Source organism: Lissotriton helveticus, chromosome 6 (assembly GCF_964261635.1).
Source record: "Lissotriton helveticus chromosome 6, aLisHel1.1, whole genome shotgun sequence".
NCBI lineage: Eukaryota > Metazoa > Chordata > Amphibia > Caudata > Salamandridae > Lissotriton > Lissotriton helveticus.
In genome coordinates this window covers 976838164-976855845 of record NC_136067.1, presented here as the reverse complement: position 1 = coordinate 976855845, position 17682 = coordinate 976838164, and positions in this window count along the sequence as shown.

The following is a 17682-nucleotide window of genomic DNA, read 5'->3' as shown; positions in this document are numbered from 1 at the left end:
ACTATAAAACTTCTAAGATCTTCTTGGAGATATATCTGACTTACTGACAGAGTATAAAGCAAGCAACAACAATCGCAGACCAAGAGTTATTTTGGAAAAAACACTCTAATAACCATGGGGCACTGCTCTGCATACCCCGAGCTTAGACTCCATATCTGGCCCTTGATGAAAAGGTTGTGGATTTGGCCTCAAATAAAACCGCTGCCACTAGCTCACTTAATGATAGTGCTGCAGACATTGCAAGTGTAAAATCTTCTTATCTTGCATGAGTGGACTGCCCATGCAATCAAGCTCTCAAAGAACATACAGCAATTGGAAAAGTGAACTAAGTAACAAAAACATAAATAAATGTCAGAACTATAACCTATATTTGGAAATTTCACACAGGGGTAGAAGGGAAAAACTGTAACCCCTATAGGGTGAACCCTCTGACTCAGGACAGCATCCTTTCTTTTAATCCACAACTTCCTCTTGAAGTATCGCAAGCCCTCTCTTGCATTGAATCAAACAAAGTGATAGGAATCATAGGCAAGACCACTATGGCAGACTCCTATGCCTCTAGTGCCCCAAAAGAAATGATGCCCACTGCGGCCCAGACCAATGACATATTAGCTCAATCAGCTGTGCCTGCCGTAAAAGCAGAAAAAACATTAAAACATATTCTGACCCAACCAAATGCTTGACGAGTGAATTCTTGCCCACCAAAGTTGCCTAGAGAAAGACACCATGTCACTGGTGGCCCATCCACAATCATTCCCCCCTTTTAGTTAGTAGAGAGTAAAATATTTGTCAACTATGCCTTTTGGCAAACACCTCATTAGCGACGCCCATTCAGCTACATCCAATGATCATGAATCCATTGAATAATCTCAACAGGGTGAAAACCTGCATGGCCCTGGGATAGATGGACAGGTCAGGTAGATTACCCTGGAATGCCACAGCACACACGTACACACATTTTTAAGCAACAGTCGCTGCATCTTCTGCAAACGCTGTGGAGTCAGCCCCCAGACCCTGGAAACCCTTTTGTAGGCCACTGAAAAGCCTTTCCTGAGCTAACCTATCACCAATGGGAAGGCAAGATCCTGGAGGAGATTCTCATAGTCCATCCTGAATACATCTCCTTTGGCCAGGAACACATCCTGAATAGGAACAATCCACTTAAACTACGGTCTGCGCTCCTCGAGATGGGTTCTCTGGATTCCAAAGTCCTAACCTACATCATTTTCATCCCTGGTGAAAAGGACTGTCCTAATGAGGTGACAAAAGTATGATTCTGAGATAGGAAGATAGTCAGGCAGGTAGAGACCCACTCTAAGATTTTGGCAGAATGGACAATTACCATAAGTAAATTGTCAAAACCTAAATACCATTGGCCTCTTGCAAAAAACTGTCAGTTCCATAGCTAGTGAGACTCTGTACTCTGGGGGTCCAAGAGTCCACAAAATCCATGACCTTCAGTGGTCAATCAGAACATCAGTTGAACAAGTAGCTAACAAAAGAGTGTGCTGGGTGATGAGGAGCTTACATTGAAACCCATTTAATCAAAGAGTGATGCAAAGGAAAACTAACCTCAATATTACAAATATACAATAATGTAATCACAGTTTTTAAATACATGATTTAAATTCCCTCCTGAATGGTACCAGTGCAATGTAAGAATTCCCCAAAAAGGATATAATTTGCCTACAGCAAACTTGTCAGTTGTCCACCATGTATAAAATACACAAAGAGCAGACTAGGTAATGAAGATGGTGTGTAGCCATACCGGAGACCGCGAAACAATTAGGTGTGTGTGTGAACAAATGTTGTGTGTCACAAACTAGAACACTGGCTAGAAAAAGTCACTTTTTTCTGTTAGCTGCAGTAGCGTCAAACATTATAGGTCCTGAAGAAAGCCGGGGAAATTCCCCCTGAAATGGCTGAAACATGTCGACCACTCCACACAGCGCTTTTAAGTAGTTCAAGCCTATAACTACTCAGCGAATTGTTTTATTCTTGACACCCAGTCATCAGCTACATAGTCCCCTGAGCCTTGGTAGTCAATTTTAACCATCACAATCACTCAAGCACTGCACTCTATGTTTATGATTATTATTATCATTTTCATTTTTTATCATCACTATTTTTTGAGTATCATAGCTAAAGTTTTGGCTTGAATTCCCGACACTATATGGTCGGGGCAAGAGTGACCACCACTCCCCATATGATGACATGCCACCATGAGGGTGGTCTGATGGGACTTTTTCTAGCCAGTGTTCTAGTTTGTGACACACAACATTTGTTCACACACACACCTAATTGTTTCGCGGTCTCCGGTATGGCCACACACCATCTTCATGACCTAGTCTGCTCTTTGTGTATTTTATATATTGAGAGCAGGGGTTTGAGCAGATAGGTCGTTAAAGATATCCCCTTGACCCCCCACACTTTTTTGTTTTGAGTATTGAGAGCAACTTTTCAGTTGCGGGTCTTGTTATAGATGTAAACGCAACCTTGTTTACACCTTTTGGCTCACTCAACTTATTTGTGTGTGCCGCCGTTTCTGCCGACCCTCTCCAACGTTATCCCTGTTCTTTGACACCTTAATACCCATTACATCCAACCCATTCCAACACTGGAGGACCCTTGTTTTGAATTTTTGATGGCTAGATTCTTACGATTAGTCATTGTCCATTCTGGAAGGCACAGTCACGCTCCCCCATTGATCAATTTTTTTGGCGCACGCCATCTTCAATTAACTATTCATGTTACCTTAGGCATAATCTCGGCCTATTCCCTCAAAATCTGTTTGTCAAAAAATATTGCTGCCAACAAAATATTCTCTTGTCAGCATTTTGCCCAGTTTTATGAATTCTGGCCATATGTTGTCAAGTAAAGGTGGATATTAGAAGAATAAAAACCTTTTGGTCAATAGATATGTCTTGGATTAACTGAAATTTTCCTTTTTTCTTTGTATATTAGTTTGTCTTATCTTTATTACCAACAAAAATTCTCCTTTGGGAACCAGTCCATAGAGGTACATCCATGGCGGTGGCGTTGGTTTTTTCTATATACATGCTGACTGCATCGCGGCCCTTCTTGATACCGCGCATGCGCGAGTTAGCAGTGACTCTCGCGTTGCGCATGCGCCATACCGTGCCCACATTGGGGTGCACGGACACGGACAAACAACATCATTTTTCAACTTCTCGCGGGCATTTTGCTAAATTGCTTTTGACCCACGTGATTGTTTTGGCAGCCGATTAGGCTCGACTTGGAGCCTATGTGGCGGGTTAATTACTTTTTCGGCGGCTACAAATAGAAGGAGGGTGGTACTGTCTACACCTCCCCTTCAGCTTGGATACAATGAGGGGTACCGACGGACAGGTGAGCCGGGATACGTGTTTGCAGCGTCCATTTGATATCGAGGTAGCTTAGACAGGTCCGGTACAACTGAGACCTTATCCACATGCTATTGACATGAAATGAGTCTTTGGTAGAAGGGAGCCTAAACCAGCCGTTCTAATATAAACATTTGTATTTGGAGTCCTATTTAGGTTTTTGATTGGAGTCTTTCCGCCATACTTTTACAACACAGCAATCTGTTGGTAAAACGCCACAGACACCTTAATCTTGCTGCTGGAATGAGTGTTCCCCTGTCTTATGATATCTAAGATAGGTAGTCAGAGATGCTTAGTAGGGTTCATACTACTTTTGAGCACAGGTGATATGTCTCTGTATGTACAGTTTTTTGGTCGGACAGATAGGTGTCTATCACACGTTTGTTGGGTTTATGTGTAGAGCTATTTGGCCGGGCACAGTATAGTTTGTGTGCTAACTATGTCCCTTTTCTACACTGTAGAGCGGGGCCTCTTCCTCCCGAGCGGTTGCCGGTGAGGTGAGGTCTTCACCCACACAAAGCTGGGTGAGTATCACTGTGAGGAAATGCCTCTAGGTGATTAAACTAATATGTTTTGTGTGTTGTGCGGAATGTAAATTATTCACGCAGGTGTGTTTATATGCACGGCGACTGTATATTCATGCAGGTGTGTGTGTGTAACCTTAGAGTGTTGAGTCATTATTATTATTTGTCTTTGTGTCTTTTGACAGGAAGAATTCATATCCTTTTCTCCAGTGAACATTGGATTGTCAGGTTCCTGGTAGATATGTACACTTTATGTTATTTCACTTTTTTCTGTTAGCTGCAGTAGCGTCAAACATTATAGGTCCTGAAGAAAGCCGGGGAAATTCCCCCTGAAATGGCTGAAACATGTCGACCACTCCACACAGCGCTTTTAAGTAGTTCAAGCCTATAACTACTCAGCGAATTTTTTTATTCTTGACACCCAGTCATCAGCTACATAGTCCCCTGAGCCTTGGTAGTCAATTTTAACCATCACAATCACTCAAGCACTGCGCTCTATGTTTATGATTATTATTATCATTTTCATTTTTTATCATCACTATTTTTTGAGTATCATAGCTAAAGTTTTGGCTTGAATTCCCGACACTATATGGTCGGGGCAAGAGTGACCACCACTCCCCATATGATGACATGCCACCATGAGGGTGGTCTGATGGGACTTTTTCTAGCCAGTGTTCTAGTTTGTGACACACAACATTTGTTCACACACACACCTAATTGTTTCGCGGTCTCCGGTATGGCCACACACCATCTTCATGACCTAGTCTGCTCTTTGTGTATTTTATATATTGAGAGCAGGGGTTCGAGCAGATAGGTCGTTAAAGATATTCCCTTGACCCCCCACACTTTTTTGTTTTGAGTTGTCCACCATGGCCTAGCAGGAACATAATGATTTTTTTTCTACAGCTGAACCATCGACCAAAGGGGGTAACACATTGTTAGGAGTTTCTAAACTGAGGCACAAAACTTTGGAGCCAGAACCAAGAGTCTTTCCAAGTGGTGTGAGGGATTCCAATTTTGTGATGTAATCAGTGACTACCTCACAGCATGGAAAAGAAGCTATGTCACCTATTATTGGAAATATCAATATAAGTCCCAATCAGCCCAAGAAGAAAATAGCCTCTGGAGAAATTGTGCAAACTATTAAAAGCCTAGGACAAAAGCATATCTCAGATGTGTGGGTCCTGGCAGGCGCCTCCAATATTTCCCTCCTCGAAACACCAGAACCTCTTCCTGACAACAAGAAAAGGACAGCGTATGGGGCATTAACCGGAGATCACCCTGAAGCTATCAAAGAATGTCAAGGTGGGTCAAAAATGTGCTTCTTCCCTGAAAGCCTTGGATTTTAGAACGTGAAATGGAAGAGGGGCTAAGGATCAACCGGCCTCCTGCACGTTTATGCAGAGCTCCTATACTTCTCTAATAGATTATATCTGGATAACCACCAGTACAACAATTAGCATAGAAGGGGGCATTAGCAGTCTGCTGAGAATAAAATGGTCAACAACTACCTCGCTTGCAGCTTTGAATGAGCTGAGAGAATGCCTACCACAAAAGGCTAAGGAATTGTCTCCTTTACCCGCAAACTGGACACAACCACCTAAAAAGCTAACCAGTAGATTCATTGAAAAGGCTCAAAAAGCAGGTCTTTCACAGCCGCACATGAGATCAAACAACCCGGTGCTGAGATCTCTCAAGCGGGAACTAACGGCCACATGCATCAATGTTCCTGTTTGCGAATTCTTAATTGCGAAAATTAAGGAATCGCAATTAAGAATTCGCAAACGGCTATGCATTAAGAAATCGCAATTTTTTTGCGATTTCTTAATTTTCCTTAATTGGGATTCACAATTTGTGAATCGCAATTAAGGAATCCCTTTTCATTGATTCCTTTGGGCCTAGAGGCCCATAGGAATGAATGTGAAGGCATTCTCATTTTGCGATTCGCAATTAAGGAATCGCAAAATGAGAATGCAATTTCAAGGGTGCTGGGGGGGGTCCAAAGGACCCCCCCCCCCTGCACCCCTGAAATGTACCTTTAAGTACTTTTTACACACACACATGCCCCAAGGGCATGTGTGTGTGTAAAATGAAACTTTAAAAAATGCACTTTTGTGCATTTTTTAAAGTTTTCGCAAATTACCATGAAGTTTAACTTCATGTTAATTTACCACTTCCTATTTGCGATTTAGCAATTGAAAAAAAATCATGCATTGCATTTAAGAAATCGCAAAATTGCGATTTCTTAAATGCAATCGCAATTTAAGAAATCGCAAATAAATTGCGATTTCTCAAATGGCGAAAAAAGCAAAAAAGCTTAATGCATCCCAAAACAATGGTTTGCATTCGCAAACGGCCGAATTTTGCGATTCGCACCGTTTGCGAATGCAATTCACTTTGATGCATGTGGGCATAAACAACCTACTGAGAGCAGTGCAGAAAGACAGCAATACACCCCTAAAAGCAGTCAAAACCCAGAAAGCAAGGAAGGCCTATGGGCCCAAAGCTTGGGAAATCTCCTGGTGCAAAGAAGAAAAGGCAAGTATTAAACTCCAAGAAGCCTTTAAAAACAGAAACACCCGCAACATTTTGAAACCTTATCAAGAAAAGATTAAGGTAAAACAATTTGAAAGTTCTGCCATCTGTCTCGTCCTTTAAGAGGACGGACTACATCTCCAAGCTTTACAACAATGCTGTAGAACGCCATTCCTAGACTTTTCGCCAGAAGAAAAAGTTAATTGCCTCAATGAACACCATCTACAATGGAGCAAATAATAGTCCTGTAAAGACTTGATTATACATGTACTGGCATCATTCCGAGCAGCTAGGGCCCCGGGCCAAAGTGGCTTTTCCACTAGAATATTTAAATCTGCTCCAGGGGATTGGGCAGCCCTGCTTAGCCAGATCTTTAAAAACTGCATCTGGGGGTATACAGTGACGGACAGCTGGAGAGGTGCCATGCACCTCTCCAGCGGTGGAGTAGTGTGGCTCACTGGTTAGAGGCGGCAGGCCTGAGAGCAGAAGTCAGCCTGGGACCAGGGTTCAATTCCCGACGCGGCAGGGTCGTGGACCTTTGTCAGCGGACTCGATAATTCTCGCTTCTGTGCTTACTCTAATCAGGGGTTCCACTCGGCAACTCTGGGCATTAGCTTGCCTAATCTCCACAACGGCCCCACCAATTCCGGGGATGCCTGGCTCCACCTTGGGGACTCCCAGCAAGGGACCATCCCACAGGGAAAGCCAGGACGGGTTCCCCAGAGTTATACAGCGCCGGGACGCCCCGTTGCTGGGGCAGCTGTGCGCTTTACAAGTATACTACATACATACATACATACTATCTCGAATCCACAAAAAAGCACATCCAACAACCCAGCCAACTCTGGCTCAGTGCCTCCCTCGATTTCACAAAAACCTTGAACAATAATCTAGAAGAATGGTCCAGCACTAAGGCGCTAATATCCATCACTCAATCGGGTTTCAGGCATGGGCATGCCACAGAAAACAACCTGATCATCAAAAAGCACCCCCCCCTGCTGTATGTCGCATGCATCAATTTTACCACCACTTTCGAAAAACTGGACAGACAAAGACTTTGACAGGAGCTGTTTGACTGGGGCATCCCGGAAAATCTATTAAGAGCTACCAAACTCAATTCACGGCCAATAGAGTCACACCAATCAACATTGTGACTACCTCAGGTGTAAAACAAGACTGCATCCTTGCCTCACTGTTCTTTACCTGGCAGACATAAATAGAGCCCTGGCTTCTGATTGTGCTTCTCCTCTAAATTTATAAGGTCCCACATTCACTGCCTCCAGCAGGCTGATGGCACTCTACTTCTCGGTCACACAGCAGTAGGGCTGCATCAATCTGTGCCAATCCTCGCAATCTATTGTGCAGAAAAAATTATGCCAAAACTCAAATCATGGTATGTAGTGCCAGAAACAGATGTACTGCCAAACTTAACTTCTCGATTAACAGTGTGGTTCTGGAACAAGCTGCAAGCCTTAAATACCTGGGCATTCACTTTAATCACCATGGCTCCTATGTCATACACATTTCTAGCCTAAAGGAATCTGCCTTGTCAATGTCAATGAGCTTTAAAAAATTGGCCTTTAAGATGAGTGGACTCAGATCTTACTGGCATCTGTAAAGTAATCAATGCTAAATGCATGCCAACGCTCACGTATGGCCTATTGATTTTTAAAGATCATATTTCCTCCTGGCTGGACAAAGCCCAAACAACATATTACAGACGTTTATTCAATCTTACTGATGCTGCACCATCCCCACAGATACTGCTGGAATTTGTCTTTTATAAACAATCCAATATGCAAAAGTCACTGTTCTGGGTATTATGCAAAGCTAAAGGATGCGCTTCCTGGGTCCCTTGACGAAATGTTAGGCAATGCATCCAAGATAAAAAAAAATTGATTGGGAGCCCTGTGTGAGGGATTGAATCCCTTGGCACACAGAACATACACAATTTAATCCCGAAGTTGCAAAATTGTTGGCTTAAACAGCTAAAATACAATCTGGAGTCAATTAATAACAAGACCTTTCTCGAAAGGTTCATGCCAATGTATGTGGTGTCTTGTACCAAGATCAGGGGGAAGCATTGCATCTAGCCAGCCCATGAAACTGGGATTTAAAAAAGAACTTTTGAGGCTGAGATGCCACCCAATTCCCTTAAAAGGCCACAAATCTGGCCATTTAATAGGATCTGTGGAAGACATTTGCCAATTGTGCAACTATAAGAAGGAAATCCTACCCACTGGGTAAGCATCTGTCCAGCCTTAAAAATCTTAAAGTGCTATTAGCTGAAATAGTTGTTCCGCAGCCTGGGCATAACACAATGCAACATGGCTATTGCTGCATGCCTGAATGATGTGGATGTGCAGCTATCAGTCAGATATGTGAAAATCTTTAGAGAAGCACTCGAACTACTGAACTTACCTCCAGAGAGCCACTAAAATGGGGATTTGCTAGGCCCTTTGTCTACTTGAAGGTACCCCATTATTTCAATCCGGTGAGGCTGCGACAGGTCTGGCCGCTGTGGCAGGGCTATTGCAGGACTACTCAAGTTGAGCCAGGCTTCAACCGTCAGCGCCTCACTTAAAAAGAATCAGTCTAGAGTACAGCCAGAATCAACATTTCTCATGCCGTTGCAGAGCACTTTACCTTAATCAAGCTATATTCTGCACTTAAGTTACTGGCTCCACGACAGTGATGCCTTCCAGATGTTATTGCACTTGGCACTTTACAAATTACAATCTGTACACTACCCCCACTTCCTCTACTGGTCCCTTCAGCTTATAAGACCACCGCTGGCCAAAGTAGATTCCTTTGGGACCCCGAAGCCTAACAAACTTGGCTTGTACATGATGGTCATTGTTTGTACTTTATTTGCTGGTTATTCCAATTCCAGCACATTTACCATTGAGAACGTTATTGAATTTATCAGGGCTGCTGAAGATCATGGGAAGAACAAAAGAGAGAGCTAGGACGTTTATGGGACCGTCCCTGTCACTAAGTAACTAAATCAAAAAACAACTTGGACAGGCCCAAGCTAGATAGCTGTCACACACAGTGGTAAATGTAAATGTGTGTGTACTTATATAGCGCAACCTGTCACCCAAAGGGCATCCTGGCGCTTGCTTATGGAACCCGACCTGGTATTCCCCTGTGAGAAACCCCGGCAGGGTGTCCACAAGGTGAAAGCCAGGCATCCCGCCACGAGGGGCCGTAGTGGAGATTAAGCAAGCTATTGCCCAGAGTTGCAGAGTGTGACCCCGTGATTCGAGTAGGCACCGGAGCAAGAATTGTCGAGTCCGTGGAATTTTTGAGCCCGAGACCCGCCGAGGCAGGATATCGAACCCTGGTCCACGGTTGATCTCAGCTTCCGGGTCTGCCGCCTCTAACCACTGAGCCACAGGTTTGTTAAAAGAACCCTCACACACCAACCTAGTTGGTGTCATGCTTCATCATCTGGTTCCCAGCTGAGTAGCCGAATGCTACCCAGCTGTGTTACGACACCTGATTACAGTGGAGCTGTTCTTTTCTTTTTTTATGTGAGTGTGTTGAAGTGGTGCAAGTTAAAAATAACTCTGGGGATTCCAACTATAAATTACTTTATTCCCTGTGGCCCAGGGTGTATTTAAAACAGAATGTAGATAATGTTTTAAGACTAGTGAATTTGGTCTTAATCGTCCCTGCTCTACATTATTCAGCCTTATATATATAAAAAAACATTTCTAAGGCTTTCTTCAGGACCTAACTAATGTGCAAGTGGTGATAAAAACAGTGAACAAGTGGTTGTTAAAAATCATACCACATGTGTTTGCATTTGTAGCACACATTTAATTGCGCCGTGTATCTGTGATACTTTTTAATTGTTCACGCTGCATACTTGCGCTTGCTGCTATCCACTGGACTATCTGGGGCAACATTAGAGCACTAGTTCTTACCCGCACTTTAATTACTGGGCTCACCCTGCGTCTTGCAGGACTCAGGGCAGATAGGCACCGATATTCGTAGCCTTGCGGCGTTTTAGGCCGCCATCTTGGGAGAGGACATCTGAGGCTGCCGATTTACGGGCGCCATCTTGTTGGGGGACTAGTTGCTTCCCTTACACTCCTCCCACGTCTGGATGAGTTTGCAGGAGCCTATTTAAGCTTCAGGACTCGGCCGCTGGCAGGTAGACTTGCTTACCGCAGCGCGCTGGTTGTTGCTTACTATTTTAAAATCGTTAAACGTTTCTTTATCATTAATAGCGCCGTATATCATTTAATTGTGCCGTGTATCTGTGATACTTTTTAATTGTTCGCGCTGCATACTTGCGCTTGCTGCTATCCACTGGACTATCTGGGGCAACATTAGAGCACTATTTCTTAACCGCACTTTAATTACTGGGCTCACCCTGCGTCTTGCAGGACTCAGGGCAGATAGGCACCGATATTCGTAGCCTCGTGGCGTTTTAGGCCGCCATCTTGGGAGAGGACATCTGAGGCTGCCGATTTACGGGCGCCATCTTGTTGGGGGACTAGTTGCTTCCCTTACACTCCTCCCACGTATACGGCTATTTTAGATGGACATGCAGTCAGCGCGCAGCGATGGCGCGCAGCGAGTGCGCGCAGCGAGTGCGCGCCGGAGGTGCGCCAGAGGTGAGCCCGTTTGCGCCCGTTCGCGTGCTGGACGCCGGAGGTGCTGCCTCTTTGTGCCAACTCGCCCCCACTTACTCTCGTGACGATCTTCTAAGACTTAACACAGGCAATGGTCCCAGCCACCAGTCTTCTACCATCAGCAGACGACCAGATTCACTGTCCTGCGGATTACTAAATGTAAGATCTCTTAGTAAACACGCAGAAGAAATTACGCTACTCATTGAGTTTCATGAGTTAGACGTTCTCTTTATGACAGAGACCTGGACTAATGCTAACAGCACGGTGGAGCTGGGATTAGCATGCCCTCCCGGATACAAGATCAGGTATAATCCCCGGGTAGGGTCAAGAGGAGGAGGAGTGGGGATGATCTTTAGAGAAACAATCGATCTCTCCCAGCTTGATATTAAGACAATTCCTGGCTGTGAACTCATAGGCTTCTCTATTAATGGTCAGGGGGGCGCACTTTACTCTGGCCTATTGTGCTATAGACCCCCGGCGAGCACCTTATCCGCCGTAACGGAGCTCATTGATATCATTTATGACCTTTCCAACACGCACACGAGGCTAATAGTGTTGGGAGACTTCAATCTATGGCCGGATGGCCCGACCGACTCAGCCTTTAAAGAGCTGGTCCAAGCCAACTGCAATATTCAGCTACAGCAGTTAGTACTCTCCCAGACACACGTAAAGGGTCATGCACTCGACCTTATCTTTGCCGAGGCGGACCAAGTGACCATACGAAACATTCTTCCTCAGTGTTGGACGGATCATGCGCTTGTCCACTTTCATCTGCTATCCTCCATCCCATCTACGAAGAAACGTAGTCTAGGAGCCACTAAGGTGGGAAAACAATGGTCTAAGCTCCTTAAACAATCCTCTCTCCCCATTCTGCTCGCAGATGGGTTTATTTTGGGTGACAATGTGGACTCGAGCTATGAGACTCTTAGTCAGCGAATCCTAATGTCATTGGACTCATTAGCCCCGTTGCGAAAATCCAGAGTTAGGACAAAACACGTAATGCCGTGGTACTCAGAATAACTCCACCAGCTCAAGCGCCGGTGTAAACAGGCTGAGCGGAATTGGAGAAAGCAATACCTTGCGTCTGATAGAGCTCTATTTAAACAGGCACTGGGGACCTACAAAGCCCAGATCAAACAGGCCAAGGCTAGTTTCTTAGAGGAATCACTTCTGTCAGCGGAGAACAAGTCCCAGGCCTTATTCAAGATCGTCAAAGATCTGGCAGCTCCCGTTAGTATGGTTAAGAACATTCCTGCCCCTCAAACTCTATGTGACTCACTGGCCTTTGCCTTTGAGGACAAGATTACAACGATCTTGAATAACCTTGCTACTTTGCCAGGTTCTATCTCTCACACCTTGGGCCACTCTACTTCTACGTCCGCTTCTGTGAAAGATGCCAGCTCAGCGCAACTGAACAGTTTTCCCTCGCCTTCCTTTGTAGACTTCTGTGCACTGGCAGACGGGGTATCCTCGGGCTCGCCTCTTGACCCTCTTCCACCTACATTCTGGAAACTATTCCGGGATGAGCTCTTCCCCCCTCTTTTCTCCATCTGCTGTCAGTCCCTTGAGTCTGCACGGGTACCGGACTGTTGGAAGCTGGCGGTGGTATCCCCACTCCTGAAAAAGGCTACCTTGGATCCCACTTGTCCAGCAAACTATAGACCCATCTCGTTGCTCCCATTTCCAATCAAAATCTTGGAGAAACTGGTGACCAAACATCTTTCCAGTTTCATGGAGTCCAACGCTTGCTTGGATGTGGCCCAGTTTGGCTTTAGACCTGCCCATGGGACGGAGTCGGCATTGGTGACAGTGCTAGATGACCTTCGGACGCGTGCCGACCAAGGTCGAGCGGCTTTTTTAGTATTGCTTGACATGTCGGCCGCGTTCGACACGGTCAGCCACACGATCCTGATTGGGAGACTGGAGGAAATAGGGGTGTCGGGACTGGCTCTTGATTGGCTGGTGTCCTGTCTTGACAACAGACACCAAATGGTGGCCCTGCCTCCCTTTAAATCCAACACCAGAAGGGTAGGGCAGGGAGTGCCCCAGGGATCGGCCATCAGTCCAATCCTGTTTAATCTCTACCTCCGTCCCCTGATCCAGCTGATAAAATCTTTTGGCATAGCAGTCACCAACTATGCTGATGACACCTAACTTGTCTTTTCATTCGAGGGGAAGGAGGCTGTGTCACAGGAGGTCTTTCATCAGTGCATGTCCACCACTGCGGACTGGTTGAGCCTTAATTCATTACAATTCAACGGTTCCAAAACAGAGATACTACATTGTTCAATGGACCGTACCCCCAGGCCGTTGCCACTGAATTTTTGGCCTCCATCCTTTCAGGACACCAGTCTGCCGGCCGAGTCAGTCCGCAACTTGGGGGTGATGTTCGACCCCAGTTTGCTGTTAGATGTGTCGGTAAATAAAACAGTGTCTACCTGCATGACACTACTGCGAATGTTGCGGAAAATTTTACCTATGCTCCCGGTACAAACCAGGCCAGAAGTAGTGAGAAGTATCATCCTAAGTAGGCTTGACTATTGTAACTCACTACTTTTGGGGGCACCTAAGACCCTGGTGGGAAAATTGCAACGTGTTCAAAACCTCGCGGCCAAACTGGCCCTCTCGCGTCGTCACCTTGACTCTTCCTCAAAAGCACTTAGGGATCTCCATTGGCTCCCAATCCCCCAGAGGATTAATTTTAAAGCCCTCTGCTTGGTACACAAGGCCCTTCACGGGCAGGGTCCTCTTTCTTTGCAGGACCTGTTTTCTTGGTATGTACCGTCTAGATATCTCCGTTCAGCCTCAGCATGTATGGTGGTAGTTCCCAAGATTCTGAGGATTCGGATGGGAGGCCGATCCTTCAGATTCACTGCGGCAAAACTGTGGAACTCCTTACCAATATGCCTACACCGCACGGATGACTTTATCCCTTTTAAGAAGGTTCTGAAAACGTACTTGTTTCCAAAAACCCGTTAAGTTCCATCTGTAAATCTCGCAACTGTCTAAACACTGTGTTTGTATCATCCAAGTCGAAGCGCCAGGATACCCGATGGGTGACAGTCATAGCGCTATATAAAAATACCAATACATACATACATGCTAAGGCTTGCTAAGCATGCTGTGAACTAACTGCTTGGTATAGATCCACTGCTGAGAAAATGTACCTGTGGAACGAATAACAAACACAAAAAAACATATAAAACATGAACTTGCTGTTCAGAAATTCATCATATGCCATTGATTGGTGGTTGCAAGGCACTCTGTGTCACACATACATGTGAATGCATTCCTACACAAATCATGCAGGCAGTTTAATAATGAGCAATGTGTCATGCATGTGACATGTTGGTGTACATGCACACTAATCAAGGCATTTTGTCGTGGCCTTACTCAAAAGTGATTAACTGTGTAAGGCTTGTGGCGCAGAATTCATGTGGACTACCTCCCTTATTTAGTGATAGTCAGTATATCGGCAGCAGAAAAAGCAGCTGCTTGATGCCAATTGAGCCGTGTAGTTTTTAATGTTATCACTATGCTTCGTGATGAACTGCATTTAATGGCTGATGGTGGCTTAACACCCCTGTTTGCTAAGTCACCCATCGTGCATATTTACGTTAGTTATGAGATTCCAAAGCTAATTTGTTCCGGGGAGGGGCCAGCCCCTCCAGTCACACTCTGTAAAAGAAAAGGGGGAGGAGGACAATAATTAGATACTGGCATGTCGCTGATAAGAAATCAGCGTTGCTTGGCAGGAAATATAGGGCTGCGTATTAGGTATGCAGACAACAAAAAAGGTTAGTTGCCCCATGAAAGGATTGTACTTCATCAAGGTATTTGCCCGCTTTTGACCCTACTCCGGTCTCCTTAGGAACCAGATGCATCCCGATGTGGTGACCGGAGCCAGTATTTAAAAAAACAAAGGGGCATATTACCAACCAATAGAGATAATTTTTGTCTCTAACTTATTTAGAGACAAAAATTATCGCCGCAAATCGGCGATTTTTATCGCAGATAAACCTTGCTATTAGCAAGGTTTATCGCAAATGCGATAAAAAACGGCCGCAATGCATGAATATCGCTGAAAAGTCAGCGATATTCATGCATTATCGAGCAAATGCTCTTAGCCATGTTATCCACCTCCCATTGGATAACATGGCTAAGAACTGCTCCTGGGCAAGTGTTAGCTTTTGGAGATATTCGCGCTTAGCGCGAATATCTCCAAAAGTTGGTAATAGGAGATAGCGATGTTAGCAACTGTTTTCAGTCGCTAACATCTTGGCACGCCCACTTTGCATGTCATTAGTGATAAATATCACTGACATGCAAAGTGGGGCCCAAGATGGTCGCTATCTCCTACTAGCTGTCGCTAACTGGTGTTAGCGACAGCTTGGTAATAGGGAGATAATTTTATCTCCGCTTCTTGGCTTTTAAAGCCAAAAAAGCGGAGATAAAGTCCCTTGATAATATGCCCCAAAGTGCGAGAAACTGCCTGGTTGTGTTTGGAACACATCACCACGTTGCTAGGTCTTGTGCGTGAGGCGTGAAAAAGGACTAGACCGCTTCAATGGGAGCGCATTGATGATCTGTCTTGAGGAAATTCCATATTACTATGGTTGCTAGGTGATGGTGTGATGCGGAGTTCTATTTGTATAGGTGGCTAACTAACATCGTACTTGTCTGTTAGGTGCGAAAAATCGAAATTTGATTACCTATGCCTAATGTGCCTAAGGTGGAAACAAATATTTTACTGCCATTTAAGAAGCGGGCAAAAATAGGTGAATTCCTGTATGGAAAGGCAGATTTTTTAAATAATCGCTTAGAGTACAGAAAAATAGGGGACTCAAGATGGGAGATCAATCAATTAGTGACTATAGACTAATTTGTATGATTTGTAACTAATGTGATGAGTAATAGACAGCATTTAGGGAGGCAATAGTCAAGTCCCTATGTTATGGATCCCAGTATTGGTACAGACCCATAATTACATGAAATGCTGTGTAGGTATAAACATCTTAATAGTACACACAGTTATAGTTAGTTACAGGTTGATTATTTGTTAAGACTATTCCATGATATATTGTCATTCAATCCATGGAGATGCATGGACAAACGGTATATCCAACGTTGCTTCTTCTCCAGAAGCTGTTGTTGAACATTAGTGGTGTTTGGCTTCAGTTGGTCAATAATAACCCATTCCATGACATTTGTGGTGTGACCATTCTCCAAGAAATGGTTCGTCATCCGAGTTGTATGTCGTTTACACCGGATGGTTCTTCTATGCTCGCAGATGCGTGTCTTGACTCTGCGACTGGTCATGCCTACATACCTCAATCCACAAGGGCATGTGATGAGGTAGATGGCATTGGTAGTGCTGCAGTTCATATGCTTACGCATTTGCCATATCCTCCCTGGTTCAAGGTTCAGGGTTTTGGAGGTTCTTGTTAAATGGCACACACTGCAATCACCACACGGGTGCTGCCCAGTCACTTTTGGGAGACCCCATGCATTGTGTATGAGGTTAATTTGTGTTGTATGCTGTTGAGGTCCGGTGAACATCAAGCTGTCTTTAAGGCTTATCCCTTTTCTGCAAGAAAACAGGGGTTTCTCCCACTGTTGATTTCCTGTATTTAGTATTTTCCAATTGTTTGATATGTGCAACCTGGTTTGACACTAAATTATAAGTGGTCACGCATGTTAGGGGGATAGTTGGTTGACTCTGTGGATTTTGTTCAAGGAGTCCATCCCTATTTAGATTGCGAGCCCGCTTTTTGGCTTTGTTGACAATCCTATCAAGATGACCACGTTCTTTCAGTTTAGAGGTCAATGTCTGTGCTTGGTGTTTGAAATCCTGCACGTTGCTGCAGTTTCTGCACAACCTTACATGTTGTTCATAGGGTGAATTTACCCTTTTTGTCTGATGGTGAAAGCTAGAAAAATGCAGTAGAGAGTTCTTTGCTGTAGCTTTCAATTGGGTCTTACTTTCAAGTTTGCCATTTATGTTTGTTATATCTAAATCCAGGAATGTGAGTGTTTTGCCTGCTTGTAATGTGTGTACATTTTAGATTGGGATCACAGCCAATTATGCAAGTGAAGAATGTCTTGAGCGATTCTTCAGATCCTTCCCAAATGAGAAAGACATCATCGATGTACCTCTTGTAGAATCTTATATTTTGGGTCAGTGGCATATGGGGGTTGAACAGGTGTGAATGTTCAAAATTGCAGACATACAATCCAGCTGCACTTGGGGCAAAGGTGCTGCCTATTGATGTCCCATATGTTTGTAGGAACAATTGACCCTCAAATTCAAAATACTTGTGTTTTAATGCCAGTTCTGCACAGCTTAAGATGAAGGATTTTGGTGTCTTGTACTCCCACATGATGGTATTAAGTGATGTTCTTAGAACCCTTAGAGTGTCATCTTGTGGTAGGCTAGTATATAGACGTTCTATATCTAGGCTAACCAGAAAAGATGAGTTAGGATTAAAAGTGAGGGTTTTTATTTGCCCTATCCCTGAGGTATGTGGTTGTAGCCTGCACAATTGGGTGCAAGAAAAAATAAAAAAATTTAAATATTGGTTCAAGCAATGAACC